This window comes from Condylura cristata, unplaced genomic scaffold (genome assembly GCF_000260355.1).
Source record: "Condylura cristata isolate star-nosed mole 26May11 unplaced genomic scaffold, ConCri1.0 scaffold00016, whole genome shotgun sequence".
Lineage (NCBI taxonomy): Eukaryota > Metazoa > Chordata > Mammalia > Eulipotyphla > Talpidae > Condylura > Condylura cristata.
This window is the reverse complement of record NW_004567117.1, coordinates 32,257,159-32,269,860: the sequence shown is the minus strand read 5'-3', so window position 1 is coordinate 32,269,860 and position 12,702 is coordinate 32,257,159. Positions and strand designations below refer to the sequence as shown.

Below are 12,702 nucleotides of genomic sequence, written 5' to 3'. Positions count from 1 at the left end.
AAGGGAATATGAGGAAACTTTCTTAGGCAATAGAAACACCCTGATTCTTAGTTGGGGTGATGGTAACGTAGGGGAATACAGTCATCAAAACCCATGAAAATGGGCCCTGAAGGTTAAAAATAATTTAACGACACTGGAATCGAACGTGTTATGATTAAGTCTAACCAGGGATGAGTGCTTGGGAGCTGTCATTCCCATGATCTGACTGCTCTGCTTCTATGATGTGTTGTTGAAGATTGGGTTTGCTTTTTTTTTTTCATCAGACTTATGCCATTTATTGAATTTGTGACTAGTGATTACTGCCAAGTCTCTCTTCCTTTTAGGACTGAATTGATCCCAAGCAGTGCTTCCCCAATCTGACTGGATGCCACTGATGTCTATTTGGGTGGAAACACTGAGCAGCAACACATACTTCAAGGTTAACTGATGCTGCTTAAACTCGTTGAATCTCGGTGTGCCAAGAGACTGCTAAGTCTGGGCTTGGAATGAGGTCGGGAGCACATCAGAATCGTACCCTTTCTCTGCACAGCTGCTCCTTCATAAACAGGTTCCCCTGCAAGAATCCTGTTCAAGAATTCATAAAGTGTGCTGGGTATGATGTTCCTGCTGAGTGATCTAGGCTTGAGCTATCCAAAGGATTCACTAGAGACAGATGAAGTCCATTAAAGCTTAATTATAAACTCTCATTATTATTTACAAACTTACTGCTTTCTGAAATATTTCCTTTTTTAATCTAAGTTTGAGTCATTCCTTCAAGGGCTGCATATAGATCCACTTACATAAACAAAGGAGGTATTTCAGAAAGGAACACAGCTTGGTAGAAATTCATGCTTAAAAGAGACTTGGCAGTTTTCACTGCCACAAATTCCATAAATGGCAAGAGTATAATGAAGCTGCTAAAAGAAAAAGGAAAAAAGCCAATGCAATCTCAGGCCACATTAATAGAAGTAAAAAGTTTAAATCATGGGAATACCAACCCCAATGCATACACAATTTCAGATATCATTTTTTAACATTCAGGTAGAATTTATACACATCTTAAATAGTTAACACAGTGAGTTTTAATGATGGCGTCCTCCCCCATAACAATGATCTCAGTCAACACATAGGATGTTTTTGTTATTCCCCAAATTTCCTCATACCCATTTTCAGTTAATTGTCATCCATTCCCCGCAAAAACATCCAGTCTGGTTTCAGTCACCTCTTTTCACTTGCTGTTATGTTTCTGAGATTCTGTTGCACATGTCAATATTTCACTTCTTTTTATTACTGAGTATTATTCCATTTTCCATGCTGATCCTATTTATTTATACATTTCCTGCTACTGAGGGTCCTTGGATTGATTCCAGTTTGAGACAATAACAATTACAAATAGAGCTGCTTGAATATTCTAACGGGAATCTTTTTTGGACATAACATTTTCATTTCTCCTGTGTAAGAATCTAAGCATAAAATGACTACTAGCATATTTGACTTTTTAAGTTTCCAAGGCGGCTGTGTCCTTGACACTTCCTTCAGTATTGGACAAGCAATTTAGTTGGTCCATATTCCTAGAAATATCTGGTGCTGCCTGCCTTTCAGATTTTAGCATTTCATTGTGGTTTTAATATGCACTTCCTGTATGACAAATGACAGAAGCTCCTAACTGGCCATTTGCATATCTTCTTAATCAACAGCTGTTCAAGATTTTGCCTATATTTTTCACTGGGCTGTTTGTCCTGTTATTATTGATTTGTAGGCATTCTCAACTGCATTTTAAGTCCTACTTAGTTTGTAGACTGCCTATTCATTTTCTTAATAGGTACTCTCTTATGAACAGAAATATCTAATTTTGATAAAATAAATATATCCTTTTTTCTTTCTATGTTCAGTGTACTCAGTGTCATAGTTTCTCATTCAAAATCAAAAAGATATTCTTGTGTGTTTTCTTCTTAAATTTTTATGCTTAGCTTTCACACTAAATGTATGATTTAACTCAAATTCATTTGATGTGTACAGTTGAGTCAGGGGTCAAGGTTCATTTTATTTACAAGTTATCGTTTTTTTTTTTCTAGCATCTTTTTGTTGAATTAACTTTGCATCAAAAATTAGATGTATGGATCTATTTCTATACCCTAGTCTATTTCATTGATTTTTTTTTTCTTTATACCAGCATCATGCTACCTTTGTTACTGTAGGTTGATAGTAAATCTTGAAATCAGGATGGGTCTTCTAACTTTGCTTTTCTTTTTCAATATTGTTTTTGCTATTTTACATATATTGCATTTTCATATAAATTTTCTATGAACTTTCAATTAATTTCTTCAGTTTGCTCTGCTGAAGTTTTTATTGGGCTTGAATGAATCTACAGAACCATTTGGAAGCAGTGAATGTAGATGTCACTGTAGTTCTCTAATTATAAGAACAGTAGTTATCCTTTATGGAGCTCATGCTATGAACCCTGCCCTTTACTTATATTTATAATGCCCCAGGGACCTTAGAACTAGTATCATTTCACCAGGACCCTCTGCTCAGAATGACTGATAAAATATCTGCTCAAGTATATATAACTCATAAGTAGGAAAGCGGAAGATCCCAGCCTTGTGGGTGACCTTCAGTCTCAGGTGCTTTTAACTACGTTGTCCAAAATGAGCATGCAACAGAGGAAACACCAGAAGTCTGGAAGGAATTCATATCTGTGCGAAACTGCTGGGAGAGCTAAGGGTTGTCAGTCTAAAGAAAAGACTATGGAAGTCCTGATAGCGTATCTGAAAATACTTGAACCATCACATGATGATGGAGTAGCATTACAAGGGGCCAATTTTGAAAAGATGAAAATCTTAATTATCACTAGAGATGTCTTATCATAGAGGCAGCAAAGCTGGTGTAACAGTGCAATCTAAATAGGTGAGGTTCCATGTTCCCCCTTGAGCATTGAGGGGAAGCTGAAGAGGACTCGGAGACAAGAAGACTTGGAGGAGATGCAGAGGACAGAGCTATGTGAAGAAGGCCTGCTTGCTTCTCAGCTTTGGACTTGCATCGGGGACTGAGGTGACATAAAAGGAAACACATAGAGTTGAGACACATAGAGATACTTAGAAAAGATATGGGTGAAAGACCCATGGGGAAACTGACAGTGGCAGCCTCTCTTTTGATTTGTATTTTGATTTTGTTTCTTTCCTTCCTCCCAGATGGCCCCTTCTGTCCTTTTTCTGTGGGTTCCCCACCAGAAGGTGCTTCAGATTTGTGGCGTAATTTCAGGCTCTGGGGCCCTGCTTTGGGTCAACCCTGTTTGATTGGGAAATTACCCACAAGAGAAGGGTAACTTTGGGTGTTTCATTGGGAAATTATTATCCTTCCTCTCCTCACTCTCTATGTTGTGCACACTAATTCTATTAAAGTTATTTGCTACTGACAGTTTTACACACTAAGGATATGTTTTGTCTTGATGCGGCAATGGCAGAAACAATTCAGACCATGCAAATTTGGGGGTCTCGGGGACCCCCAAAGTTAGTCTGCCCACTAACACCGGTGGTTGAGTGCACAGCCTATCATCGGACTGCCTAGCACCTAGCTCACCTCTGTCACTCACTAGCAGCTTTAGGCAATTTCTTCATCTGTAAAACAGATAAAAATCATGTTGGATCACTGAGTTCAAGGACTCACATCAGTGTGCAGTAAACTGGAGGTGCTATGTAAGCGTTAACGGGCTAAAAAATAAATTAAGAATGGAACAGGTCATCTTGTGAGACCGAATATCCTCTCTCCAAAAGTGCCATCTATTCATGTAGCTGCAGAAAGACCCCAGAGGTAATGAAATGCCGGCCCATGGCCTCAGCAGTTCCTCTTTGTAATTCTAAGAGCCAGTGATTCGAGTCAACTTCTTCAAAAGTTGTAAAGCAAACAAGCGTGACGCAATCAATATATTCTCACTTCATTCAGTCAGGAAATTCTTGACTTGCTTGGAAACACCTGCCTTAGGTGGTGTGAGGAAATCTAAGTCAGTGCCTTCAGTCACACAAGATGAGAGAAAATAAAGCAGAAAGAAAGGAAATACAAATATAATTAATTCATTCACAACATGAGTTGGTTGCTTCTCCTGGTCTGATGGTCAGTGTTTTTGATTCTTTTATTGAGACTATCTAATTCTATTTGATTCTTTTTATTTTGAGTTCATCAAAATCCATGGCAACCAGGAATGGCATTATTGTACCACACAGAAGGTGGCACTTGTCCTCAATTCGATAGCTGATACTGTTCCTTTCCCAGCTCCAATCTTCACAGGTTTGAATTTGTCTAAAACTCCTCCCACCATGGAGTTACTCCATGCTCCAAATAATGAAGCAAACACTATTCTTCCTTTAAAAGGAGTGCTGTGTTCTTACACACTGCTCTAGGTTTTCTTAAGCCCAGGTGGTAAGAGAACTGGCAACTTTGGCTTATTCATCCTAATGTCCTGGGCCTCGAGAGTTCCCCAGTCCCATTCCTTACTCATGAACAAGCAGGGACTATAAGCCTTAAAAACACTTGCATCCTACTTGGATGGAGCTGGAAAAGATTATGCTTAGTGAGATAAGCCAAAAAGAAAAAGAAAAATACCGGATGGTTTCACTCATAGCAGGAGTATAATGGACCAGGCGAGAAAATAACAAAAATAATGAACAACCATATACCAGAGACATTTTGTGGGGGTGGAGTGGGGAATGGGATCAAAAATGGGAGGGTGGGGGGGGAAATGCACGGGATTATGGTGATGGCACACGGGTGACTTGGTGAGGGAAACCCACGGAGATTACAAATGAGATGGGGAAAAAAATGTACAAAATGATGTAAAAATAAACTTTTGTAAAATAAAAAATAAAAAAATCACAGAAAAAAAACACTTGCATCCTAAACCCTGTGCCCTTCTCTGAACGCCTTTGCGCCACTTGGCATCATTTGGAAATGACTTGCTTAATGAACTTCCCAGGCCTTTTTGGTTGAATTAAAGTCATCCACGCCATGCAAGAAGCTGTTGCAAGTCTTATTGCTGTGGGACCAGAGACCATACTTGTTCTTCTTCACAACAAAGAAACATCTCAGCATTTCACGAGGTGTCATCATGAGCCACACAGCCCGAAAATCAAACCACCTCCTCCAAGTCTGAAAACATGCTGGAGAAGTCCCATGAGGTGAGGGGGTGAGGGGGTGAGGGGCCAGATATCAGAAACACATGGGTAGTGAAATTCTCACTGCTATTTACCAAATGTGTCACCTTCAGCTATTCACTCAATCTTTCTGAGCCTCTTAGCTTCTATGTTGGGAATAAACGGTGGTAGCAAGATCTCAAACATTTGTCTGTGCTTACATGCATCAAACAGATGCCACAAAGAGACACAGATGCTTTGTAAACCATAAAAACAAATATAAGGCATGTTTAATGATCCTGCCCTTTTACCACACAAGAGGAATAAACTAGCAACAATCATGGTCTAGACTCACCAAACATGGCATTTTCACCTAGATCAGTATGCTACACCTACATCAATTTCACTGAACCCTTAATTTTACCAGGTACTAAAAGAAGCATCTTAAGTCAACATGGTTACAGACAGATTCAGTTATTGGGAACATTTATAAGAGGCAGGTTAAGGAAGAACACAGAATCAAAAGGTGGGAGACCTAGCATCCACTATTTGAGATATTGTTCATTAGTTATAAAGATCTTTTCTGTATCTTAAGTTCGCCAGACTCTCCAACTGAATACGGTTATGTGAGTAAAGTCAGGTCTGAGAAATAATTTACTAGGTTACAAATAGTGTTATGATGATTTGACCAATTCATCCATGAAGAATCAGAGACTCCTCTTCCCATGTGTTCAGCCAAAGTCAGTGAATTATTGTGCCGATGTGAGTTTGAATAAGCATTATCACTTTTAAAAAGGATGAGCTTAATCAAGGAAAAAACCCTGATTTCAACTTCTGGTGTCATGAAGAATAGGTTCATTAAAAGCACAAAATACATACTGTTTATGTGTTTACTTCCCCGCAGATGTTATTGGCTTGTGAAAGAAGTGAACTAATCCTTCCTGAATGCCTAAGATACACTCAGCTTCATGCTCTGGGGACCATAACTTACCATACAAACCTGAACACTCATGAAAGTTAAAGGAGCATAATAATTATGAGAGGACAATAAATTGTGTTGGCTGTCCCCAGCCAACTAGAACACATCATCCTCTGAGCTCCACACAGCTCGTAGCAGAGCTTGAAGAACCCACATTAGAATTGTCCTATATGGTATAACGTTATCATTCTTCTCTGTTTATGGTTCAATTCTAGTGTTAGCACCACAGGGAAGCCCATTCATTGCTATTGAAAAAGTCCCCCTCACCCTCCCGTGTGAGATGTTATGGGCTGGACTGAAGAGACTCAGGACTGCATACCTCCTGGTCATTCTGACTCCGATCACCAAGTGGGTGCTATAGCAGCTGACATAAGTGCCTTCCTACAAAATAATTGTGTCTATGGTCAAGGAGCTTAAAGCTCTCTCCAAGAGAAAAGACTTCAATCAGGGCTGGGTAAGGACATATTTTCTGTACCTCCACCAGCTACAATAGCAAGTTTTACACCACTAACTGAAATTCAACTAAAAATGCATCTCTTTGTACCTTAACTTCGTCACCAAAGTCATTATTAAGCTACTCATGGATGCGTTAGTCCTAAGAATTGCTGCATCATCACCACTGGTCACCTGCCCTGGGAACCAGGATGGGTGTATTATAAAAAGCTAAAAGTGTGGGACTGAGAAGAAACACTGAAAGAGAAAGAACTAGGCCTGGCTTGACCACTCCTTGACCAAGCTCTAAACATGCCTAGACTTCCATTCCGTGCTTTCCAAAAGGGAGTGGTCTTACTTATGACTGAAATGAAATGAAATGTAATACTGCATCAGAAAACTCTCTGAAAAGCACAAAGAGCTCCACAAATATATTGGCAATGCAAATCTGCAGGTGAGAAGACAACCATACAGAACAATAGAAGCTCCATCTCTGAATCTATCGTTGCAAATTAACTCCGATACCCAATTCTCTCAATGCAATTAGGAGCTAACAAAAAGCTACTCAGGAAGTATGAATGTGTTTTGAAGGATGAACTGAAACTAAAAAAGAGAACCATTTTCTAGCCATAAGTAAATGGAGACGTGCATATTTGACCATATTATTTGGATTTGAACCATAATTTGGATCTCAAAGGCTCATGACATTAAAATTCACTTTTGTTTACCATATTTCAGGTCATTCCTCCAAATTTTCCCCTCTGTCCATCAATGACTGAATGAGGCAAGCTTTACAACTAAGTCCATGACTCTGGAAGTTATGAGCAGCACAGAAAGGAGTCCATATTTCAGGACTGTTCCTCCAACATATTTTCCCTTTGGGTGAACTTGCTATTACCAAATATAAACAAATGCCTTGCTGGATTCAACAGATAGTCTTCTTTGTATCTCTAAGGATGGTAGGTGGGAGTAAAAGTGACACAGTTTCTCGAAGCAAGTAGAGACATGAATGTTATTGTGATAGATAAGATTCCAAATTCAGTCACCTTCAGCTCCTAGCATCACTGCCCTACACAGCAAGAGAAACCTCCAGTCCACAGTCATGTGAGTGAACTTAGAAACAGACCCTCCTGCCTGAGTCTGGCTGGCCTGGTGATTAACTTTGACCAACGATGGTGGTGGGAATGATGCTTATTCTGGGGATTTTAAGCCCAGACTTTATAAGAAATGGCAACTTTTGCTTACTCCCTCAAAAGCCAGGCTCTAAGAAGTCCAAGAACCCTGGAATCACCAAGTGATGAGTAGGCTCAAGCCAGACACACAGGAAGAGCACACAGAGGATCATAGAGGCATGAGACATGTGCACAAAGATTTCTTGGACCTTCTGGCCCAGTTCAACCCAGTGAGCAGCTGAGAGCAGCTGAGTGACTAATCCCACTGGATGCGACATGGAACAGAGACTGCTCAAATCACAAAATTATGAGAAATAATGTCATAATATCAGGATTATTTGCATGTACCATTAAGTTAACTAAAACAACAACTTCATTCTACTTCAAAGAGAACACTCAGAAATGGTGCTATAAATGACATCATCAGCCATCTAGATAATTCCAAATGCTCCTGTGCAGCAAATAGCTAAAATCTTGAATTCCATGGTAGGCTTCGTAAGTTAAATCATCTTTAGTGAGAAACTCTTCAGAAGCGTGAACCACACCTTCATAAAGGAGTTATAACTAATGGGGTACCAGAAAAGATCGGGTTTTGCAGACTTGGTGGGGTGGGGGCTAAGCTCCAGCTTAGTGTCTTCTTGCCTTCTGATGCATACTTTGGGCAAGGCATTCAATCCTCCTACCTGTTTCCCATTTATTTGATGAAAATAATTACACCTGCCCCATTTATTCGATAGCCTTCTGGTAACTAAATGAGGTAGTGTGTTAATGCTCTTTCAAAGACCCGATGCAATTTTTCTTCCAACTGTCATTCCATAACCTCATTTTCTCAGATTGAAATGTTTTAAAAGAAATATGTGTCCCCCTAAAAAACCCTGCAACTCAAGGGGATCACCACCATATGGCAATAGCATGTAAACAGAGCTCCCCTTCACTACCACCAAGTAAGGACTAAATAAAAAAGATGAAGAATGAGGTTCATATTCTTAAGACTATAAAGGAGTACTTTGCCTGGAGTGACTACATCAAGAACATTTTGAGGTTATATAGTTATTAGCTTTGTCAGACTAATTCCAGATTCTTTAACTAGAGGCCCCAAGCTGTCCACCCTGAACCACAAGCCCATCGAGGGCTCTCTGGCAAGCTCCAAATCACCCACATATGGAAGTGAGACCACAGAAGAGGACGACTCCATTCTCTCTGCTCATCCATTGACGGAGAGATGCTAGATGTACAACAAAGCCATATTTGTATTTATTTTATATATGTGTGTGTATATACATGTGCATGTGTGTGTTGTGTATGTATGTATGTGTGAATATGTGTGTGTGTGTATTTATCTTTACATCTTCATTTTTTTTCATTTTTTCATGTTGTTTGTAAGCCCTGTGGACTCCACCACCACATCACCCATGTGCCATCACCATAGTCCCGTGTGCTCTTCCCACTCCAGTTGTGATCCTGTCCCCCTTTCCTCCCCTGCAGACTGTCTCTGGTTTATAGTTGTTAGTTGATTTCATTTTCAATTTATTACAATTACTTTTTCTTCTCCTGATCCCTTAGAATGGATGGGGCTGGAAGGGATCATGCTTAGTGAAATAAGCCAGAAAGACAAAGAAAAATACCAGATGGTTTTACTCATAGCTGAAGCCCTATTTTATATGGTCTGCAATAGCATCAAAATTATCTGACACTCCTGCTCAAAGTCAGAGCATAACTCCCTTCCCTTTGAATGTGGATTGGACTTAGTCACTGACTTCTTATTCATCTGAGGTAACATTTATTGAGGCAACATTGGCCTATGACACGGTGCACGATCTATGGCAATAGGTTCACACATCCTCAGAGGTTATGTCACCCACCACACCCACCACCAAAGCACCCTGATAGTGACTGACTTCTAAGAAAAAGAAAGAAATGAGAGTGATGTGTGCATTTTCAGGGTCCGAGTCATCAAGGGCAGCTTCCTGGCTACCCTCGAGTCACCTCCCCCTTGCTCTGGGGGAGTCAGCAGCCATGTGTGGCTCTCTGGAGAGGCGCAGAGGCCTCAAGCCAAACACCACGTGAGTGAACTTGGAAGCAGCCCCTCCCAGCGAAGACACACTTTCAGATGGCTACCGTTCCAGCCACCAACTTGACTGCAACCCCATGAGAGATCCTGAGCTAGAACCACCCTGTTAAGCTATTCCAAATTCCTCACTCCAAGAAACAATCACAATGAAGTGCTTGCTATTTTAAGCTTCTAAATTGTAGAGTTCTTTATAGCAATAGGTATCAATACATCTGGCATCTTTATTCTTAAGTACTGGCTCAGTTTAGGAACATTGAAAGGACCTTGACAAATATGCAAGTGATGACCTTTGTTGCTCATAAATGAAAAATTAGTAAGTTCATCAAGCAGCCCCACTGGGTGAGTCTAAGTCGAGGGCACCAAGAACGCTCTGGGTAGATCCTGGAAAAGGCATATCTGTTCAGAAAATGAGCTGTCTCAGAACCAAAGGAAGTTCAGGTACCTTGATCAAGAAATGGTCACACAACAGCTACCACTAGACCCCAGACAAAGTGGAAAGAAAGGAGTGGTTAGAAGAGATATTTTGGAATAGATTTCCATTCCTGCCCTTACAATTTAGCAAGTATCTAAGGAGACAAGACCAGTGCAGTAGACATCATTAGAGAATAAATAAATAAATAAGTGTAGAGAATAAATAAATGTTCTAGTGCTGGTCCACTGAGCAGGCCAAAAGCGGAGAGAGAGACTGCCCCAAAACAGACTTAACACATGGCACTCACGTATGGTGAGCTCCATCCAGAGACAAACAGCAGATAGAATCAGGGAAAAAGCAGCTCCTCCTCAGCCCCACAGGTCAACATAAGTTCCCCTGGGTACGTAGCCAACAATTTTTAGCAGCCTCCTAGCAAGAGAATCCAGTTGCCTTGCCCTTAGCAAAATGCCTGGGATAGCCCTCAGTGAGAATTAGGTTGTATCTTGTCAGTCAGAGACTCTCATCCCCCAACCAAACAACCAGGGCAAACAGGGACAGTGGTTAATGCCCTTTGCTTTCTGGTCTCACCCGCCAGCTCCCGGCCTGTACCTGCTTTCACATTTACTGTGCTGGTTTGAAGCAGCAAAGGAAGAAAAATCACCCTGAGATGCCATTCCCTGAGTGACCCACAAATCTCCATGCCATTCCCTGAGGCGAGCACAGACTAATCACTGACTAGTCATCAGTCTACTCAGTGCGACCCCTGCCTCCCCCAGGAATAGGCCACTCAAGGCTTCTTGGGACCCATAATTCAGTGAAAAGTGGAAGTCCCCCGCCTGGAGGAGGAAGTGGTGTGACGGGGAGATGGAGCCTCCAAAAATCCCTGTTAGGCTCTCTGGGTACTGATGAGACCTCAAATCGATTTCCTCAAGAGCCACTTGTGGAGATGCATCAATGGCTGTGACAGAGAGCCCGAGCCCGATGAGAGGAAACCACAAATCAAATTTTCATTACCAGATGAAGTGAGAAGGACCACAAGTGAAATCTGTCCCTGTTGACTTTTTCTAAACCGGGGCCAGAGCCAAATGAGCTTTCACACCCCCCCACTCCTTTTGCACAGTCTCCACAAAACAAGCTCACTGCAGCCCCCACCATTAGATTTTCTTCTCTTGAAATTCATTCATACCAGGGGAGGCCTGGGAAGGTAGGGAATAAAGAATGGGACAGCCCCACCCCTTCGAGGGTGTGAGCTTCCATGAGGTGACTCTAAACCTAGCTAGCTGTCGTTGGTGGGCCTCCAGCCCGAAGGGCTGGGGTGGTGAAAGCAGCCACCAGCAGGGGCCAATGACTGGGGACTGCAATCTGCTCCCAAGCTAGAGCTGGTTTCTAGTGCTGAAAGAAAACCCAGAGCCCCCCAAGGCACACAAATGCAGAAGACAACCCCCTCCTGCCCTAATCCAGGCCACACAGGCCCCTCACGTGGCTGCATTTCTGTGGTTCCCCTGCTGCAAGGTTGACCTAGATATTCAGATATTCATTTCAACTTCATGTTCTTAGAAAAACTACCTGGTTTGTTTTGGGTGGGGGGGGGAGGGACACAAGGAATGCTTGGTACCACCTCTGAAAGGATACACAAAAAGATGCTCAAAAAATCAGCTAACACATCCCCTGCAAGTGTCTGTGAAAAGCTTGAACTACTGAGCAGAGGCAGATTGATGCAAGGGTGAGCTGAGGTAAGGTCATGTCCACTGTGGCCTCAGCACTTCCCAGGGGAGCCCCGTGACAGGCCCCTGTGTCTCCTACAGGTGCACATTCCCTCCAAACTATTTTCTGACTTGCAGGCAAATCTGATCATGTTGCTCATCTGCTTAAGGCCCCACGGTCACTTCCCTTGCCTTTAGATCAGCCCAGCTGCTGCCCAGGAGCAGGCCTCCGTCCTGCCTACACGCCCTCTCCCATACTGCTTCTTGCTCTGGTGGCCCGATGCCGGTGTGGCTCCTCACACCAGGCCTGCTCATGTTCTCACTCTGCTGCTCCAAGGGTTCTGTCCCACCTTCTTCATTTTCAAGATGTGCTCTGGCCTCACCTGCTTCTGAAAGCCTCCATTGAGTCACACGTCCCTCCTGGCCAGGTGTGTCCCATAGGGTCCCCAGGCATCCCTCTCCAGAACACTGTGGGAATTGTTCTGTGGCGTCCTCTCTCCAGCCTATCTCCCACCGCACCAGATGAGGGGCTTTGTGTAGTGACCCTTCTCCCTCTTCCTTCTAGCAGCAAGCCTGCACCAAACCTAGCACTCTGTAGGTGCTTCAGAATTTTTTCTTAAAAGATCAATTCATTGGTCAATATTAGAGTTGGTTAGGAGATCCTTTAAATTCCTGATCTTCTGGCCATGAGGTAGATTTGCAGCAATCAAATAAAATCATATAAAATAATGCACCCAAAAGTAGATGGCTGGATTAGAAAGATGTGGTACATATATACAATGGAATATTACTCAGCAACCAAAAAAGAGAAACACATGTCTTTTGCAG

The 12,702-nt window shown here is 42.1% G+C and overlaps 1 protein-coding gene across 1 annotated transcript in view; it reads right to left on the bottom strand.

Annotated features, from left to right (window-relative positions):
* The window catches only part of MAPK4 (mitogen-activated protein kinase 4), a 128,064-nt gene that overhangs the window by 101,264 nt on the left and 14,098 nt on the right, over window positions 1-12,702 (bottom strand). The gene's annotated exons all lie outside the window — the stretch shown is intronic.